The sequence below is a fragment of the Acinonyx jubatus genome, chromosome C2 (genome assembly GCF_027475565.1).
Source record: "Acinonyx jubatus isolate Ajub_Pintada_27869175 chromosome C2, VMU_Ajub_asm_v1.0, whole genome shotgun sequence".
Classification (NCBI taxonomy): Eukaryota; Metazoa; Chordata; class Mammalia; order Carnivora; family Felidae; genus Acinonyx; species Acinonyx jubatus.
In genome coordinates this window covers 135,411,304-135,433,104 of record NC_069384.1, presented here as the reverse complement: position 1 = coordinate 135,433,104, position 21,801 = coordinate 135,411,304, and positions in this window count along the sequence as shown.

Sequence of the window (21,801 nt, the reverse complement as noted above, 5' to 3'; positions counted from 1 at the left end):
GAGCCTGGAGCCTGCTTCCGATTCTGTGTCTCCCTCTCTCTCTGTCCCTCCCCCGTTCATTCTCTGTCTCTCTCTGTCCCAAAAATAAATAAACGTTAAAAAAAAATTTAAAAAAATACTGTGGGAGGAGAGGGTGTAAACTTGTGCTACCTGTCTCTGGCAGTATTTAATAAAAATGAATGATGCTTATACTATTCTACTATTCTATATATATATTTTTTTCTCTGAATATATACTCCAAAAAACTTCCATGCTGGTTACAAAGGGATTTGCAGGAGATTGTTCATAACAGCTTTGTTTGCAGTAGGAAGTGTCGTCAATCTACTAGTCTGTAAACAGACCAAAGGGTAAGTAAAGTATGGTAGATATACAAGAAGGAATAGCAGACAGTAATTGGAAGTAAGTAACTAAATTAACACACAATGTAACATAGAGGTCTAAAATTATGTTAAGTGAAAGAAAGAGAAAGAAAGCAAAGGACAGCTATTTCATAGAACTGTCCCTCAAAAATATCCATGGAGCATATCCTGGATGGCTCAGTAAGTTAAGTGTCTGACTCTTGATTTTGGCTCAGGTCATGATCTCACAGTTTGTGAGTTTGAGTCCTGGGTCAAGCCCCACATTGGGCTCCTCCTTAACAATGCAGGGCCTGCTTGGGATTCTCTGTATCCCACTCTATCTGTGTCTCCCACTCATGTTCACTTGCATGCACTCGCTCTCTCTCTCTCTCTCTGAAAATAAATAAATAAATAAATAAATAAATAAATAAATAAATAAATACTTAAGTATATCCAAATAATAATCCCTGAAATCTTTAAATATATTATGTTACTTAGCAAAAGAAACTTTGCAAAGAAGATTAAGAACCTTGACATTGGGATATTAGCCTGAATTCTCTGAGTAGGCAAAATATCATCTTACCGGTCCTTAAAAGTAGAAGGAGAAAGCAGAAGCAGAAGTCACAGTGTTGCTATATGAGGACTCCATTCACTATTGCTGGCCTTGAAGATGAAGAGGGTCATGAGCCAGGGGATGCAGACAGCCTCTAGAACCTGAACAGGCAAGGAAACAAAACCCTTTCTTGCTCCAAGATCCTCCAGGATCAACTACAGCTCTGAAAACACCTTTATTTTAGCTCAGTGGCACCTATATCCGACTTCTAACCTACAAAAAATGTAAGGTAATAAATTTGTGCTGTTCTAAGACACCAAGTTTGTGGAGCTCTGTTACAGCAACCATAGAAAACTAACATGCACTTCAAAGATGCTGACCATATAGACTGAATGGGAGGAAAAACCCACTAAATTAAACAAAAGATGAATCTTGCATAAATAAAATGTTTAATAAATTTGATTTTTAAAGGATTACATTACAACTAACCTCATTAATTATTTAAGAGATTAGAATAGAGAAAACTCCCTCAGTTAAAAATTCAGGTATTTGTTTTTCTTAGTGTTACATAAAGAGGTTCTTTCTCAAAGCATGCAGCTAAAAGGAAATACATTAATCACATTTTCTACCATCAAATCGAAATCACATTTCCTAAAACAAATGTCAAGAAATAAACATACAGTCATTGAAGGGAACAGCAAAGCTCTTGCACAGTGTGGAAATTTCTGGAAATCAACAAACTACAGCTGACTGGCAGTTATTTCTACTTTGCATGTGACAAGAAGGGCTCTTATTCTTACTCCTGTTCACTCATTTCATAGGAAAACCTAAAATGTGGTTCTACATATTCTCCCTTCCAGTGACTGGGGCTACTTTCTCATCTATTTGCTGTCTTTGAGCTCTCTGATTTTTTTTTTCCTTCCATCCCTTTCTTAGAAAACAACATGAAAACTAAAACTAAATTTATTTTAATTCGCTATTGCTCTGAGCTGGAGCTTTGCCTCTTTTTTTCTCATTTAATCCTTTCAAAATTCTCATAGTTTTTCTTTTTTTAAATCCTCATTTTGTTGATGCCAAAACTGAGACTTAGTCAAGTAAAGTAACATACTCATGTTGGATAGTTATTAAGTGGATGGAGCCTAAATTTGAAGTTATATTTGTTCCGATTCTAGAGCTGATTCTAAAGCTCTTTTTTGTTATATAAAATTATACTGATTTTAATTTTCATAGAGGAACATTTCTTTTTCTACCAAGGCAGTGAGTAAAATAACTATTGATTATCAAGAGTGCTTTGCAAACATAGAACAATGAGACACACACACTCTGAATTACTTGGAACGAAAAATAGGATGAAGTAAATTTTCAAGATAAAAAAACATTCCCAGCCTCTTGTTCAAACATTGCTTCCCTCAAATTCTTAGAAAAAGTACTTATAGATAAAGACTGTTTCAGTGTGTTTTAGAATGAAACTAAATAAAAAGTTGGTTGTCCCATGATATCATAATTAAACTATTTCTCATGCTCTTTAACGGAACAGAGAAGCTAATTCAAGTTGACATTCCATTTCTGAACTTAAAACTCACAGAAACATTATTGAAGAAGTGAACATAGCACCCTTTTTTAATATGATTCTTAACCCCTATACTAAGGGACATTTCTTTCTATTGATTCTCTCTGTTCAATAACATGGGTCCCCCCTTAATAGAACCTTAGTCTCAACGAACCAAAATCATACACACAAAATCAATAAAACCCTCTTATATGTTACGCAAATTAGTGTAAAATAAAGTTCCATATTATCTCACCACATTACCCATCGTGTCTTAGAAGTCTATGTCTAAGATAAGCTACTTGTTTTTCTACCTAGCTGTTACAGTCCATAAATGGTTTGCGTTTGCTTCCAACCAATGTTAGAAGAATTATTTATTCCAGTAATAAATCTGCATTCTGATGGTCATCTTAGGGTTAGCTTGGGTGACCAGTTATGTATTGACACTGGGTAGTACTCACAATAGCATTGAGAATGTTTGCTGATGTCATTAACAGTGTTCCTATCAAACTCTTCTTCTCACAAATCTCTTTTAAAGCGAAATTGCTAAACCAGAGCCTCTTATGTTTTAAAAGCGCTCTTCTAGGATGTCCCCATTATGACTCACAGTATTATTTTCTAGAGATTACCATGCATTTATCTCCTGGTAAGAGCAGTTCACTTGTGTAGCATCTACTAACATCATGCCTGCTACTGCAAAATTATCAAAGCATGAAAATGGAATGTTAATATTGCCATTACTGGTTTTTCTTTGTTCTCTTAGTTTTTTTAAAATTTTTAATGCTCATTTATTTATTCTGAGAGAGAGAGAGAGAGAAAGAGAGAATATCCCATGTAGACTCAGCACTGTCAGTGCAGAGCCCAACTCGGGGTTCAATCTCACAAACCGTGAGATCATGACCTGAGCTGAAATTAAGAGTTGGTCATTTAACTGGCTGAACCACCCAGGCACCCCTCTTCATCTTTATTTTTAATTTTTCTATTAATTAATTGAAAATTCAACATATACAAAAAGAGTACATACTAATAACTAAGCTGTGGTAACTGTCTTCAAGGAACTCTTAACCAGTAAGAGGTGAAAGAAAGACATCCAAGTATTTCATTATAGTGTGGCAAGGGTTATGGTGGAGATGGTACAACGAGAATACATGGCAATTTACAGAAAAAAAATTTACCCTTTGGGAAGGAAGAAGTGAATGATCATTGGGGAATGCTTTCATAGAAGACAAAGTCTTGTAATGAACTCATACCTGGACTGTACAGACTATACCTAACCATGGGAAATATTCTAGTGCCAGGAGAGATTAAATCCAGAGAAACAGCCTTCCAATAAAAGTCTGTCCCAATAGGCTTGTGCCTATGAGTACTGTATGTCGTATCTTATGTTCCCCTAATAATCATCTCATAGTGCTCATAATTTAATTTCCACAACTATTCTGTGATCTAGGTAGGGTAAATCACTTTTTTTTTTTTTATGTATGAGGACTCTGAGACCTAGAGAGATTAATGACTTGCCCAGGGTAAACAGCTACTTAGTGGTATCTCTAATTTTGAGTTTTCATAAAAGAACAAAGAGGAAGTATGAAAGAACAGGATGCAATCCTGTTTTCAGGGTATAAGGGCCTGGGAAACAAATTCAGAAAATGTATCAGAGAGTTGGTCCCAAGTATGGAAAACAAATAGGCTAATTTAAGCAGAGACAATTTATTGAAAGGCTGTTGGATGGGAAGCTCCCCAATGTCCAGGAAGAGTTTAACTATAAGACTGCATCAAGAACAGAATTCAAAGAAGCCACAAAGACTAATTGGGAAAATATAAGGGGGAGTTTCCTCAGCGTGAAGCAAGGACTGAGCACCAACTGTTTGCATTCTTGTGTTAGGCCTCTCAAGAGTTACATTTTCAGGTGTCTTTATTCCGCCTGGCTGTCCTCACCTGGTTCATGTGCCAGAGGATTACAAATCCTGTAAGGATTTCATGAAATAGAGAAAGTGCGATTCCCCCCCCGCCCCCCGCCCCGGTCCCCAAATGAAATACGTCACTACTGAAAGAAAGAAAGATAATGCTGGGCAAACAAACACACAATCGTTATTCCCAAAGAAACTTCCACAAGACTGTGCAGTTCCTGTACCTGGCTTCAACAACTGGTTGTGCAGCTGATGTCCATCTCTCTTCTAGTTTCAACACTATTGCATCTTATTATTCTGCAATCTACAGGTGACATGATAAATGTAACTACCAATCTGGGAAGGGATAGTAGTCAAAAGGGAAAAAAAAAAGAAATGATACAGCAAGCAGGGAAATACTAGTAAACCCTATGACCTTTATCTCATCAACTGCTCACAAGGCTGTAATGAATATTTTTTTCTTTGTTTCATTGCAACATATTTTATATTTACCTATCCTTTAGCCAGTCCCTTAGTTGGTCAGATGTTTTTGCACATAGGTGTGACCCAAATATTCATCATGCTCCAGGAACAGTGCTTGTGATACTACCGATGTGAGGTTGTAATAGTCTTCCAATAGTTATATCCACCGGGATTGAAAGTACAAAGAGGAGCATAAAGAATATCTGGGTTCCAACCATATCCTCTTACCCTCTGTATCTGGAAGCAGTTGTATTTTCCCTCGACAGTAAAGGTCAATTACCACTCTCAATGCCTTAACCCCCTTTTGTAAGGAGAACGCAATGACCAAATGGCAGCCTCAGCTTCTAATCCAGTGGTCACAAGAGTGTATACCTCCTGGTAGAGCCATTCAACCTTCACCACAAAGACCTTTGATCCCGCAGATATGAAATGCATAAGGACAGGACTGGATATTTAAAATGTGGGTCATTTTGTATGAATATAAAAGGCACTACCCCATCTCTGATCCTTGATTACTAGATCTATATATTTTGGCTGGGCGAAATACAGCAACTTTTTTTTTTTCTGTTTCGGACATACATGACCTTCCTTACTTGACAGAATAAAATTTTCCAGCTGGCACTAGAATTAAGTTTTCATTGAGCCATTTCACAAGGCCAGCTATGTGTGGGTGATGATGTATACAAGTTCTGAAACTCGTGGAGATCTTCTCTCTACTACACATCCTTCAATGTGGTAAGTATTTTCTAGAAGACATTGATTTCATCATTATGATATATTAAGTGGTAAGTCCAGAAAAATGGGAGACAAAAAGAAAAAAAAAAGAATCCTAAACATAAAAGCAGAAAAACTATTATTCCAACAAGAAAAAAAATCTATACCGCTTTTCCTATGACAAAAGATGTTCTTTTTAATCAACCTTCCACTGGGGAGTTGGCTGGTCTCTTTAAAGTATTTGTGCCATTCTACATCTTCAGGGTTGACCGCTGCTGCTGGCAATTTAGGAACTTAATAGTTGTAATCACAGGCCAGCCTTGATAAGTGGAAATTTGTTTTTGGATCATTGCCCTCTTTTTTATTACTGCCACAGTGAACAAAATATTCACGAGGGCACTAAGCAAGTAGCGGAGGACTCCAGAAACTGACTCTTATCAAAACAGGAGCCTTCTTGTCCACTGACTTATTAGTCTCAACTACACACTGGAAATACTTGGTTAAGTATTTGCAGATACTTTTCAGGCTTTTAGTTCATTCTGAAGGTCCTTTGGCATAACTTGTCACAAAAATAGTCCTTGTCACCAGTTCACTAATATTTCTTTCCAGATCTCTGACCTTCCAACCAGTTTAACAGAAATGTTTATAAACCCTGACATCGGCCATCTCACCTTTTAGAGCAAATGGTTAGAATGTAATCATCTAGATAAAAGTCCGGAGTTTCTTTTTGGAAATTCCAAAAGGAATTTTCATAGTATTAAAGAACATGGGTTTGGGAATCTATCTTAAACTGGGTGCAAGTCCTAGTTGTGCCAGTCATCAGGGAGATGATACTGGGAAAATTACTGTTCCTTATGTGCACTGTGGGAAAAATAACAGTGCCGATGTTATGAGAGATGTTTTGGGGATTACATAAATTAACACTTAGATGAGAGACCTGAGAAATTTGGGGGAAATGCTAAGCCCTCGTTAAATCTTAGATAATGCTGGCTATTATTATCATCCATATATTTATTCCACAAACATTTACTGAACAACTTCTACATGCCAGCACTTTGCTGAACTAGAGTACAAAGTGAATGTGAACAAAGCCAATGAGAAACAAGCCTAAGATCAGGGCACTTCACCTCCTAACTACATATTATAAAAACTAGGTCTTCTTGGCATCTGCAACTGTTTTGACGTAGACTGTTCCACTGTGTACTTCTCCCATGCTGCCCACCAGTGGAAACGCTCAATAGTAGCATTTAAAGTAGAAAAGAGCAGCCCCTACGAGCATGTTGAGAATATTCTGCTCCTTTACATCCCCAATCTACTCTTTAGATAAAACTGTAGGTAAAGTTTTCTGGACCCGGTTGCAGTTAATAGTGGATGGACAGAGATCAAATGAGCATTTCTTTCTCTGGAATTAAAACAAAATGTTTTCCTATAGATTATGCCAAGACCCATTTCTGACTCTTAAAAGTCATCTGGGATAGGCCTATGCTGGATCCAGGTTTGAAGGTTTCATTACCCAATTCAGCAAACCAATTTAGTTCCTAGTGGAGCCTTGAATGCAAACTTTGGCCAATTTTTCCTATCAATAAATCCACTTGTGGGAAATATGGTTTTGTTCTTTGTGGTTTTTTTTTTTTTTTTGCTATAATGATCTCAATCTCTAATCCCGTAAATAACATCTAGATTTTTAAAGTCTTTCTTCTGAACTAACTATACATTTTATGGGTAAAAAATCATGCCACCTAAGGGCGCCTGGGTGGCTCAGTCGGTTGAGCATCTGACTTTGGCTTAGGTCATGATCTCATCAGTTGATGAGTTCGAGCCCCGCATCGGGCTCTGTGCTGACAGCTCAGAGCCTGGAGCCCACTTCAGATTCTGTGTCTCCCTCCCTCTCTCTCTGCCCCTCCCCTGCTCATGCTCTGTCTCTGTCTCAAAAATAAATAAACATTAAAACAAATGTTTTTTTAAATCATGCCACCCAATTCATATGTTGAAACCCTAACTTGTAGTACTTCAGAATGTGACTGTATCTGGAGATGGGGCCTTTAAAGAAATGATTAAGTTAAAATGACAGCATTTGAGTGGGCCTTGTTTAATCTGCCTGATATCAAGAGGAAGAAATTACAAACAAACATAATTAATAACAAACATAAAGGCCTACCAAAAGGTGAAAAATAGAACTACTCTATGATCCAGCATTTATACTAGGTATTTATACAGAGAATACAAAAATGCCAATTCAAAGGAATACATACACCCAATGTTTATAGCAGCATTATCTGTAACAGTCAAATTATGGAAACAGCCTAAGCGTCCTCTGATTGATGAATGGATAAGAGATGGTGGTATACATCTACAATGGAATATTACTCAGCCATAAAAAATAATGGAATCTTGCCATTCTCAAGTATGTGGATGAGGCTAGGGAGCATTATGCTAAGCAAAATAAATCAAAGAAAAACAAATACCATATGATTTCACTCATGTGAAATTTATCAAACAGAATGAAGGAGCAAAGAAAGAAAAAGACAGAGGCAAACCAAGAAAAAGACTCTTAACTGTAGCTAACAATCAGATGGTTACCAGAAGGGAGGTGGGTGGGGGGTTGAGTTAAAAAAGTGATGGGGACTAAGGAGTGCATTTGTTATGATGAATACTGGGTGATGTATGGAAGAGGTGAATTACTATACTGTACACCTGAAACCAATGTTATACTGTATGTTAACTAACTAAAATTTACATAAAAACCAGAGGAGGAAATTTAGACACAAAAAGACACCAAGAACAAACACAAAGGAAACACCATGTGAGGATACATAGAAGATGGCCATCTGTACGCCAAGGAAAGAGGCCTCAAGAGAAACTCAACCTGCCAACAAATTTAACCTTGGACTTGCAGCCTCCAGAATTGTGAGAAATATATTTCTGTTGTTTAAGCCACTCCATCTGTGTTATTTTGTAATGGCAGCCTGAATAGACTAACACAGTTTTGCAGAGACTTCCTATATACCCTCCACTCCAGGTTCACCTAATGCTAATATCTTAATAACTCTAATCCAATTCTTATAACCATAACTAGATTTTTGATGATGTATTTAAGAAAGGACTAAATTTTTTTTATTATCACAAGGCATGGTGAATTCAGGTTGTAGTTTAAAGGACAGACAGCAATGGAGAGTACAGAGGAAAGGCAATTTTAGCTTTCTTCTAAAAGGAAATACTTAATTCTCAGAATTGAAAAATAAAGTTGAACTTGTTCAGATTATTCCAAGAATTTACTGGGGTACTCACAAATCTTTTCATTCCAACTACAAGGACTCTATATCTTTCTGATCAATGTTGTAAGTGTCACATAAGAAGAGTATGAGGCGGGGTGCCTGGGTGGCTTGGTCGGTTAAGCATCTGACTTCAGCTCAGGTCATGATATCGTGGTTCATGAGTCTGAGCCCGCATCGGGCTCTGTGCTGACAGCTCGGAGTCTGGAGCCTGCTTTGGAATCTGTGACTCCTCCTCTCTCTCTGTCCTCTGCCCAGCTCATGTTCTCTCAAAAAATAAACAAACGTTAAAAAAATTTTTTTTTCAAAATAAAAAAGACTATGAGGCTATAAATTTTACTTTTATAACTCAGCGACTTTGTTAATCATTGAATTTGTTTCCAGTACTTGCAAATCTATAGATCTGAATGTATAGAGAGTATGTGATATTTTTCTTTCAATGAGATAAGAATTTTGGTATTGTTTCTTGTCATTATCTTGCTATGGTATTATCCAAACCTATCAAAAACAACTATCCTCCACTATGATTTTTTCCCAAAATTATTTCCATTATATTGTCTTATGGGAGAATGTACCTCGTGTCATAGAACTACAGGCAAGATCTCATATGATGACAGACCATAACATAATTAGCTGATGGTGAAGTGTGTACCTGGGAATGCTAATTTGCTTCCCTAAGACTGACTTTCAATTTGTCTTTATCCAATATATATTGCATATGTCTCTGAGGATCTGTCTCCTGCAGCCAACTCATATACAATTCTTATTATCAATTAGAATTTTTTTTCTCTCCAAGAAACCACAATAAATTTTGGCTTATATAAGCAAAGGGGGAAAAAAAGGAAATTTCTTGGAAGGATAGTTGGTAACTCATATATTAAAGATAATTTGTACAAACAAGGCTTGGAAGGATAGAAACAAGGCTCTCCCCAAAATCCTTCAACTTCTTTCCATTCCTTCACTAGTTTGTTCAAGACTCAAATTCTCAGGAGAGAAACTCATTATTCTAGATTTGGTCTGAGATAGTGCTCAAACCCTAAGTGAAGCAGGGTGGGCTGGAGTCAAGGGAGACACATCTATTAATTACATTCTAGGCAGCTGTCCAAACAATGCTCAACAAATAATCTAGAAGGAAGTGAATCACAAGTATGAGGTAAAGGTACTTAAAGAGTTCCAGATTTTTGTGGTAAAATGCTAGCATTGCCTGATTTACCCTTTTCCATATTCCTACCAAATTACTCGTAAAAATCCCAAAATAAATTAAAAATTTAAACAGGACCAGACATTAGAAATATTACTTAATAACCTTCGAGATCATAGATGGAATTGCTTTTCATTAGGCAAAGTTAGAAAAAGGCCCTTCAGCAGGACAGAAGAACAATACACAGGATAACACTACACAAAATTCCTACCAATGAACACCAAAAGCATGCTCATGAGAAATTTTCCATTTTTTCCATAATTTTCCATATTTTCCCAATTTTCCAATTGTCAATCTGCTTTTAATGAGACCAAGGAGGTATTATTCTCACTTGTCACTCTTAATCTATTCCATTAGTATCTGTTTTCCCTTCAGTACTTCAGAAGGTATCTTTTGACTCAGTATTTCTATCTTTATGTCTATTCAAAGGAAATAATCATTGATACAAATGTTTTTATAGAAAAATGTACAACTATAGAATCAAAGGGTTAGTGGAATGCCACAATAAACAGATTTTTAAAGGCCATTCTTTGCCATACTATAAAGTTAAAAAAAATCAAACACAAAGACAGAATTCCATAAGTGTTGGTAAATAGTGTAATATCTACCATAGGACAAAAAGCAAATTGGCAATAATGCAGGATAAAGAAAACCAGGAAGTAACATGTTCAAGGTGATACAATAAAACAAATTGAAAGACAATTTTTAGATACAGAAAAGTAGTCATTTAATCATGAAAGCCAAATAACGTTGCATTCAGTTATGCAAAATTTCAGAAATTTCAACACACAATTGTGCTCTTTTGAACATACTGTTGGAAGTAGTCAAGAAGGGAGAAACAAGTATAGGGTTTCTATAGTATAGGAGGGTACCCTGAAATATGAGCAAGTATGAGAAAATATATTAATCATGCTTACTATTGTCTAAATAAGACCAAAAGTGTATACTAACAATAATGAAGATCTGCAATTCTGGATGATATTAATATAATGTTAGCCATGACATACAAGGTAAGTAGGTGGAAAGACCAGAAAGAAAAGGTAACTCGCTACAGAAATTCTCTACTTTTAGGTGAAAATATAAATATTGGAAAATTTAACAAATTGACAGTAAAAATGAAAGAAAATATGAGTCGCAATTACTTACGAAAACTGTAAAAAAAATAGAAGAAATAGAATCAAACTTTGAAAAGAATTTAAAAATATTGTTCCAACTAATGAGCGGAAAGGAGGGGGACAAATCAGTGGATATTATAAAATAGTATGGCAAAAATTAATTCTGATAAAATACTATACTGAGACTTCAGATTCTGGCCAACATGGAATAAATGGGACCATAATTACTCTTGTCACTTAACCATAAAAAAAAGAAAAAAAAAGAAAAAATATAGGAAATAATGATTTTCAGACATAAGACAGCAAGCACTGTAAGATTGTGATCCGTGAAAGAAGAGAAACAAACAAGATGAGCCCATGATATACCAGCTTACTGCCTGAAGGCAGTTTCCAGGCCACATCAGAGTGAAGAAAAACCAAAACTGAGAAGATGGACACTAGAGTTTGGGAGGCTAAGTTAGCTAGAACTTGTAGAGCAAAGGACTGGACAAAGAGGAGTTGCACACAGGGAGACTGAAAGACAGATAAAAAGATGATCTCTCTGTATTTCTCCCTATCAGTCAATATCTATATTGGTGGGGAGAGGGCTGAGACTCTGAAGAAGGACTCTTGTAGTATTTAGCTGCATGTAGATCTATGCAGTGGAGTGGGGAAACTATCCAACACTGGAAAAAGAGGAGTATAAAGACATGTGAATAAAACTAACAATTCCTAGAGCTCACAGTAGTTTGGGAATAATCTGTCTTCCAACCAGCCACAGTAGAAAGACCTATACATGGAGGCATAGCATAGAAATTGTAGAAGAGTATCACCTTAGTACCTGTAGAAGAATATCACCTTAGTACTTTAGCCTTAGACTAAGGCTTATTAGACTAACCAAAGCTTAAAAACGAGCCTTAAAAATATCCAGCTAATGGGCATTGAGGAGGGCACCTGTTGAGATGAGCACTGGGTGTTGTATGGAAACCAATTTGACAATAAATTTCATATTAAAAATAAATAAACATTTAAAAATTTTTTAAAAAATACCCAGCTAATTCCAAGTAACTTTACCCCACACCAAAACAAAATCCAATACTATTGAAAGGAATATATCAAAATCCAAGAATCAATAATGAAAAAGTCACAACATCAGGCATTCAACAAGAAACTGTCAGGCATGAAAAAAAGGCTAGAAACATCATAATTAATAAGGACAAAAATCAACAATAAAATCAGAACTAGGAATGAGGCATAATGGAATTAGCTGACAAAGATGATGAAACATGTTCCATACGTTCAAGAAAACAAAAGAAAATATGGCCATAATGAAGAAAGAAGAGTAAGGTATAAAAATAAGGTATTACATTCAAAGTAGTTATTGATAAATATCTAGTTATTGCCATTTTATTACTTGCTTTGTGGTTGTTTTTAGAGATTTTTCTTTGACTCTTTCTTGTCTTTCCCTCTTTCGTGTTTTGCTTTCTTTAGTGACATATTTGAATTTCTTTCTCTTTATTCTTTGCATGTTTACAATGTTTTCTGATATATGGTTACCATTAAGTTTGTATATAACCTCTTCTGAGTATAGCAGTCTATATTGTTGATGATTGTTTAAGTTTCAACTCATTCTTTTCTCTTTTCTTCCCCACATTAAGGTATATGTTATATCTTATATCCTTTTTTTTTTTTGAGTTACGTGACTGGTAATAATAAATAATCATTTAAAATAAATGATTATTTAATCATTTAAAATAAAAATAATCATTTTTATTTCTTTGTGTTTCCTACCTTTATACTGTTACTTTTGGTCTCTCCTTTCCACTCAAATAGTCCCGTTTAATATTTCTTTCAGGGCTGGTGGTCATGAACTCCACCAGTTTTTGTTGGTCCATAAAACTCTGTATCTCTCCTTCTGTCCTGAGTGATAGACTTCCCAGATAGAGTATCCTTGGTTGCAGATTTTTCCCATTCAGCACTTTGAATATGTAATGCCACTTCCTTTTGGCTTGCAAAGTTTCTGTTGAAAAATCTCCTACTAATCTTACGGGCTTTCCCTTATAAGTTATTGACTTCTTATGTTTTGCTACTTTTAAGGTTTTTTTCTTTATCACTATAATTTGCAATTTTCATTATAATATGTCTTAGTGTTGGCATGCTTTTGTTGATTTTAATAGGAGTTCTCTGTGCCTCCTAGATGTAGATGTCTTTTTCTTTCACCAGATTAGAAAAGTTTTTGGCCACTATTTCCCCCAAATAAACCTTATACCCCCCTTTCTCTGTCTTCTGGGTCTCCTACAAAATGAATGTTATTAGACTCTCTGTTCCTTCTGGATCTGCATGTTTGTTTCCTTCTCCAGATTAGACAAGTTTTCAGCTATTATTTTCTCAAATAAATGTTCTTCCCTCTTTTCTCTCTCTTTCCTGTATGGAACAACATCCCCAGCAACAGCAGACTGCACTTTCTTTTCAAATGTACATGGGACTGTCACCCAGATAGACCATACATGTTCAGGCTATAAAAAAGGTCTTAATCAGTTCAAGATGACTGAAACAAATTAAAAAATGTATTCTATGACTAAAATAGAATTAACTAGGAAAAAAAACATTCAAAAGATAACTGGAAAATTGCCAAGTATTATGAAATTAACCTAAAAACTTTTAAGAAACCTATGGATCAAAGACAAAATCACAAAGAAAATCAGAGAAAATTTAAATGAAAATAAATCAAAATGTGAGATTCAGCTAAAGCAATTTTTAGAAAGAAAATTGTATCATTAAGCAATTATGTTGAAGAGAAGAAAGATCTCAAATAATTTAAATTTGTAACTTTAGAATCTAGAAAAAGAAGAATGAAAGAAAAGTTATCAATCCAGATCCTACAGTATTAAAGGATTATAAAAGACACAAGGAAAATTCTAGGCACAGGACTTGTAACACACATTTAAAAATAAGTAATGCCAACTCCATACCAACTCTCACAGAAAACAGAGGATAAGAAAACACAACCCAATTCACTTTATGATCCTAGATAGCCTCTGTACAAAAACTTTAAAAGATATAACAAGGAAATTACACACCAATATTTCTTATGAATATAGGCAAGAAATTCTTTGACAAAATGTTAGACGTTGAATCTAGCAATACATAAAAAGGTAAATAGATCATAGTTTATCCCTTAAATATGACACAGATTTAACATAAAAATTAACCTATAAAATTCACAGTATTAACATGTTAGAGAATAAAGAAACATACAACCACCTTAATAGGTGCAGAAAAAGCAGTAAAGTTAATAGAATTCCTGATAAAAACACTCAATAAACTAGGAATGAAATGAAACATCCTCAACTTAAAAACTAAAAAAAAAAAAAAAAAAAAAAAAAAAAAAGAAGGCACATACATGGCCTACAGATAGTATTCTAAATAATGGTGAAAGAAATGTTCTTTCCCTAAGATTGAGAACAAAGCAAGGCTGTCTCATCATTTTGATTCAAAATTTTATTAGCCTGTTAACCAGTGCAATATAGCAATAAAAGAAAAGGAAACAAAATGTAGTAGGTAGTGTCAGCAAGTCCCTTTGGTCTTACACCAGGGCCAAAATCTCCATCTAGTTCTTTGTCCCTAGTCATAAAAAATCACATTTCCATATCTGTTTGATAATATATTTTTGGGGGGCGCCTCGGTGGCGCAGTCGGTTAAGCGTCTGACTTCAGCCAGGTCATGATCTCGCGGTCCGTGAGTTCGAGCCCCGCGTCGGGCTCTGGGCTGATGGCTCAGAGCCTGGAGCCTGTTTCCGATTCTGTGTCTCCCTCTCTCTCTGCCCCTCCTCCGTTCATGCTCTGTCTCTCTCTGTCCCAAAAATAAATAAACGTTGATAATATATTTTTTGGCTCTGATCTGAGGCCAAAATTCCAACACAAATACACCGTATATTTTATAGATGTCCGAGGATAACAATGTGTGTGTGGATAAACAGACTGGGTAGGTCCCTCTGGTTGGAGGGAACTGGCTTGAGGTTAAAGGAAGAAACTGAAATTGCTGATTGCCAGTCATGAACCTAGGAGCTATGAGTAGTTCAGATATGCACCGGAGAGCCATAGAAACAAACAACATTCTCTACATCCGAAAAAAAAAAAATTAAATGTCAGTCAATGTGAGTGAAAAAATTAAACAGGAAGGAGATGAAAGAACAACTGTTACAATGATATTCCTGAGAATATATTCAGTTGGAACCATTGTCAATGGAAAGAAAAAGCAACACATTTACCACCCTAACTACATGGCAAACAAGAAGTTGAAATGTCCAATTTGTAGGTCTCGCAGCAAGAAAGTTGAGAGAATTCCCAACTGAGAGGTGTTAGAGGTGAGGTCATTTGGTGAGGACAAAGAGGCAGAAATAGCATTAAAAATGGCTTGGAAAATATTTAAATCAAACTTTTTAAGAAATTTTGTACATCAACGACAAAAATGAAAGAATACATACAAAATCTCTCCTTCTCATGTACACGTGCATGCACGCACGCACACACACACACACACTATACTTATAGATAAAAATCCACTTACAAAAATGAGACAAGATATATACAATACTAAAATAGGCACTAAAAGATAAACTAGAAATGAAATGAAACATCCTCAATCTAAAATATTTTACTAGCACTGGCACTAAAAGTGCTAAAAGAAGTTATCCCTTGAATGATGAAATAGCAGATAATTTAATTTAAAAAATTTTAAGTTTCTCTTTTTTCTACAATGATATTTACTAAAACAATTTTTACTATCAGATTTTTAAGGACTCAGGGGTTTTTTTTAAGAGTCACAGGAGAGTACTAATTTATTAGAGACAATAATCTGGCTAAGCCCAGAAGTAGGAATAATCAGGTGAAGAAGTTGCATGAAAAGAGCATCTTCCCAATTTATCATACAAAGATTTTGTTAAAAATTCATGGAGCAGAATTTGAAGGTTTATAGTATCAAGCAAAGCATGCCATCAATGGCATTTCTAAAGACAAACTATGGGTCTTGACCTAAATTTCATAGTAGTTTGCATGTTTTTGTAAGTTTTCCCAACTCATATTGAAATTAACTAGTTAGTTCTATATTCAGCCCATGCTATTGATGTCAGGATGCTTCCCATTCTTAAGAGTGTATTGGAGCCCAAAGGGAATGAGAGATTTTTTCCATGAATGATATGGCAAGGCAATAGCAGAACGGGGATCAAAATCTGACTCCTCCAGATGTTGAATTTTGTGCTCAGCTGAATGAAGTCCATATGATTTTCTTTGTGCTTCTAACATCCTCCAAAGTCTGCATCTGTTTTATATACTGCTCCATTGAGAAAGGTCCCTAAACAGATGCAATATGTAAGGTTCGTGAGAATAAGAAAGATTTGAAGAGATCGTATTATAATCAATCAAGCTAAAATTAGTTTCCTTCTGTTTCCAATATTCTGCCTGACCCAAATGTTTCAAGCCCATTGGTTAAGTCAGACAGCAACCAGGTGGGAAATACCTATTCCTGTGTTTGAAATACAACTTAGGTTCAAATAAAGTTTAAAGTTGTGTCAAGATAGTCAAGTATTCCCAAACTCAGGTAGAGACTAGCATATCACTCATGTGTACTACAGATGTTATATTACAACGTTAAGAATAATATAAATTAAAGCCATTTTCAGCTCCATTGTTTTCAGTTCCTGCCTCTGTCTCATTGAATAAACTCCCTCCAATAGGTACCTATCATCGAGGATATATTTCCAGTATTATTTTCTTCTTTCCATCTCTACTTAATTACATTTAAAGTATGATGTTTTTGTGTCTCTGGAAAACAAAAACTAAGAATTTAGCTTCTAGATATTGTCTCACTGTGATCTTGAAGAGACATTCCCCAGTCTGAGACATAGCTTGCCTGTTGATAAGACTGTGTTCTGCTGCGGTCAACACTCTCTAGCATTATTTCTTAAATTTGGGATAATTTGGAAATACCAAAGGGTTATAGGATTCCCCACCTTACTGTTAGGGTAACTGCATAATTTATTTTCCAAATACAACACTTTTGGAAATGAAAGAAACAATATTAAAAATAATGTCCAGGGGCACCTGGGTGGCTCAGTCGGTTAAGCGTCTGACTTCGGCTCAGGTCATGATCTCGCGGTTTGTGAGTTTGAGCCCCGCATAGGGCTCTGTGCTGACAGTTCAGAGCCTGGAGCCTACTTTGGAACCTGTGACTCCCTCTCTCTCTGTCCCCTCCCCGCTCATACTGTCTCTCAAAAAATAAATAAATGTTAAAAAAAGAATTTTTTTTCAAATAATAATGCCCAGATTCTCCATGCTAACAGTGGAGGGCCTGTTTGGGAGTCTCTCTCCCTCTCTCTGCCCCCGATCGTGCTTGCTCTCTCTTGTTCTCTTGTTCTCTCTCTCTCTCAAAATAAATACATAAACTTAAAAAAAAGATAATTCCCACCATTGAACTGGGATTTTCTGAGGCAAACCAGGATAAATCTAGACCCAAACTATATTAAGCCTGCAATCTGTATCCCACCCCCACCATGGCTACAAGGCAGCACCATTCAGAGAGCAAGCAATGTTTCTTTACCCAAACCAGTTTATTTCCCTAATTTTCCCATCTAGTTATATTGTACCATAATTCTTCTAGGCCCTATATTTTAGGACAGTAAAATCTTTTTTTTTTTTTTTTTACTTCTTTTCTGTCCTTTGCTTGGAATAGCTACTCATCCTTCAGGCCCTTTTCATTGTTTGTTTACTCTTCACCATACCTCTTGTATTAACATGCTCTCTTTATTCTCAGCACCCCAGTCTAGGTCCAGTAATAACTGAACAGCAAACCTAATCTCATTATGAAATAGTTTTAAAATTACTGTCCCAAATATTCATCTTGTTAATAAGAAAGGGCACTTCTGCCTCTCTTTAGAGAAATACATATTTAGTTGAATACCCAACACTTTATATTTAGTACCACTATGACCACCAACACACACACACACACACACACACACACACACACACACACACACGCGCGCACACACACACACGCCCTATTCTCATTATTACCGGAGTATTTTGTTCTTGCTAAACCCCTTTCTTGTGATGCCCTTAAAGATGACGTACAACGTGATGGCACAGCACAGACTCTGGTGTAATCCATCACTTACCTGATGTGTAATCCTGGAAAAGTTACTTATTTTTGCCTTGTTTTCTCAGTTACTATCAGATTTTATTTTGGAAGGCTCCCTGCCCAGTAGTTGTCTCTAGCACCCCCCTTCCAAGTTGTGATAATCAAAAATGCTTCTAGATATTACCAAACATCTTCTGGGGGCAAAACTGCCTCTGATTAAGAATCACTGTATTAGATAGGTCTAATAATAGTTCAGATCTTATGGAATTTTTTGAGACTTTGAAGAATACTAGCACATGAGAAGAACTATGTAAATGATAAAAATGCCAGCATATTAGCTTCCACAAGGTCAAACCCTGTGGGGAATAAGCTTAGAAATTACCTGAGTTTGCACCGATGGGTTAACAAGGCATAAAGAAGCAGAAAGTCACAGGATGAAGGCATCCAAGATTAGGTAAATGGGCAAAGGCCCCCAGTATAGGACAAAGGTATAGGAATAGGAAATCTCAGGATGAAAACATCCAAAAATTAGGTAAACATGATTAGGTATTCAGGTCAGAAATGCCCCCCCAACTTACTACAGTAGCAGAAAGCTGCTTTCACAGGAAGGAAGGACCCAAATAGGTAAACAGGGCTATAGACTGCAGCAAGGCAAAGTTGCCAAGAGCATAGCTAATTAGCAAAAGGTGCCTTGTTGACCCTGAGGTAGGATGCTCTGTCTTGTCCCCTAGGCTAGCTAAGATAAACAGACATGGCACCTCATGCCTGCAGTAAACAACCAGCTGCCCGGCACCAGAATTTTGTTTTTTATTGACCCCAAACCCTAATGCTGCATATCTTCAAAACCCCCTTTCCCTCATACCCATTTTGGTCCTTCCTTCCTGTGAAAGCAGCTTTCTGCTATTGTAGTAAGTTGGGGGGGGGGGGGGCATTTCAGACCTGAATACCTAATCATGTTTACCTAATTTTTGGATGCTTTCATCCTGAGATTTCCTATTCCTATACCTTTGTCCTATACTGGGGCCTTTGCCCCATTTACCTAATCTTGTTTACCTAATATTGGATGCATTCATCCTGTGACTTTCTGTTTCTTTATGCCTTGTTAACCCATCGGTGCAAGCTCAGGTAATTCCTAAGCTCATGGTTTCCTTGTCTGTGCACTTCCATCACGTTTGTAAGCCTCCTGATCCTAATAAAAACAGAGGAAGGACCCCTACTCGGCGCTCTTGTCTCCTCCCGGACATTAGCCTCTCACATTTCAATCCTGCATCCCCTCTCTTGCTGGATAAGACAGAACTCCAGATCTAGAGTCTATGACAAAATCTCCTTCTCCTAGAGGTATGAAACCCTCAAAGTACTTTGCAAGAATTTGTCCCTTTGTCTCCTGGGATATATTTTAGAGAAAAGATCTTCATTCCCTCTTTTTCCCCAAAATAAGATACTCCATTTTCTGTATTTTCTTTTCCTTTGATTTTTCAAAGCAACATACCTATCCCCCCCTTTTTTTCTGTATCCCATATAATGTATTCTACCATAACAAAATCCTACCATATTTTCAGAGAAAGTCTGAGAAACTACCATGCACCGGAGGAGATTAAGAAGACATGACAATGAAATGTACCTGAACTGAATCCTAGAACAGAAAAAGACCACTGATGAACAACTAGTGAAACCGCAATCTGGAGTTTACTTAATAGTACCAATTACAGTTTCTTAGTTTTAACAAATATATCATGATAGTATAAAACATTAGTAATGGGGAAAATTGAATGAAAACTATTCTAGAATTCCCTATACTATCTTTGCAACTTTTCTGTTGCAAGATAGCATGCCCCCACTTTGCTTCTCTCAGGTCTCTCTAAAGCCAACCCAGGTCACTGGTGGGCAAGCTTCTTTTTGGGGAAGTCACTCTTCTGTTCATGGCTACAGGGTTGGAGTCCCCAGAATTCTCAGAATCTTCCCAGGCCTCCAGCAGCACAATCACCCATGACTTGACTCTGGAAGCTGTGAGGAAGCAGCCTGGTGGCCAGGCTGGCAGAAAAGACGCTAAGCTCATTAAAGCCCATCCTCTCCCCTCCCCATAGTCTAAGCAGGATGCAGCAAGCAGAAGCAGTTGGTTCTTTTATATAAAAATAGCAAAACACCAAAAAGGAAGTTGAGAGAACCCCCACTCTTTACTATCCAAGCCACACACAAGCTTTCATGACACCCTATAACCATATGCCTTGCCCCAAATGGAAAATAAATTCCAAACAGCCAGTAAAAAAAAGTTATAAATAAACACATTTCACAATGTTAAAAAAAATTCTACCAGTTTTGGTAAGAATGAGAACCTGGTAAAATTTAAAACAAAAAACACATGACTTTCCTCTCTGTGCCTGAGTTCCTTTACCTTAATTCTCCCTCAACTACCTCCAGAATGCTTGTAGTTGTTAACCTGTAGGATTTATTAAAAAATGAAACTATGGCCCATATGCCTCTGGACACAAAAACAGAATCTCTATGTGTAAATACCAGTGAGGTTCTTTGTAAGATGTACAATTTAGATTACAGAAAACCAAACTCACCCTTTCACAAATCTTTTCTTTCTCTTTCTTTCTTTCTTTCCTTCTTTCTTTCTTTATTTCTTTCTTGTAATCTTGGGCATGCCACAATTGATCTTTATTTCCATTCCCTTCTATTTCCAATAGAAATAACTACCATTCCTTATTCCAAAATAATTAAAATAACCAATAAGCAGACCTAGGAAATGTTTAATATTAAGGATAGGTCATTACATGATTATTTTACACTCTACATAATTTATTGATAGGAAAGTTTCTAAAAGTGCTTTCACTGTGTTTGATTATATTTCCTTTAGAGAGAAAAGATTAACTGAAATTTTAGGAGATTAAGTTTTGGAGATTGTCCTTTAGATCTCCTCTTACAGGAGGATAACTATAAAAATCTGTGCAACAGTACTTTCAGTGAACTTCACTACAAATCTTGTTTTCATAGGTTCCTGCAGGAGAATCAAGTCACCCTTAGAATTCCCAAGGCCTGTGAGGATATGTACTTATATGAGTTTTTCATCTATCTATTTTTCTCTAGAGAAGAAGGATCATACTTCTAACAACCTCCATTTATGACTTTATGACTCATATCTCTTTAAAAGTGGATGTAAACCAAGTACCCCTATGAGACTCAGATTTCTTCTAAGATGTGAACCAAAGGGGAAAAAAGATGGTAAGAAAGGCCATAAAGGCTAGAACATGTTCTTCATAATAAGACTCCAAACATCCACTGGAGGTTCCAAGTAAGTAACAGAATTTGTGTAAAAATTTTGGAAACATTCCTAAGTAGGCACTTTTGGGGGGAATTTTTTTTGGGGGGGTTGTTTTTATGTGTTTGTTTTTACAAGACCAATGCACTTTTCATTTCCAAAGGCCTCTGTTGGTGTTACTGCCCAAGCTCAGAATCTGCTCAATTCAGACATCTAATCCCATTACATCTGAAAATGTTTTTGATTTTACCTTTTCCCATAGGCATGTGATACTCCAGAGTCTCAGGGTACATTATTCTGAACATCTTATATGTC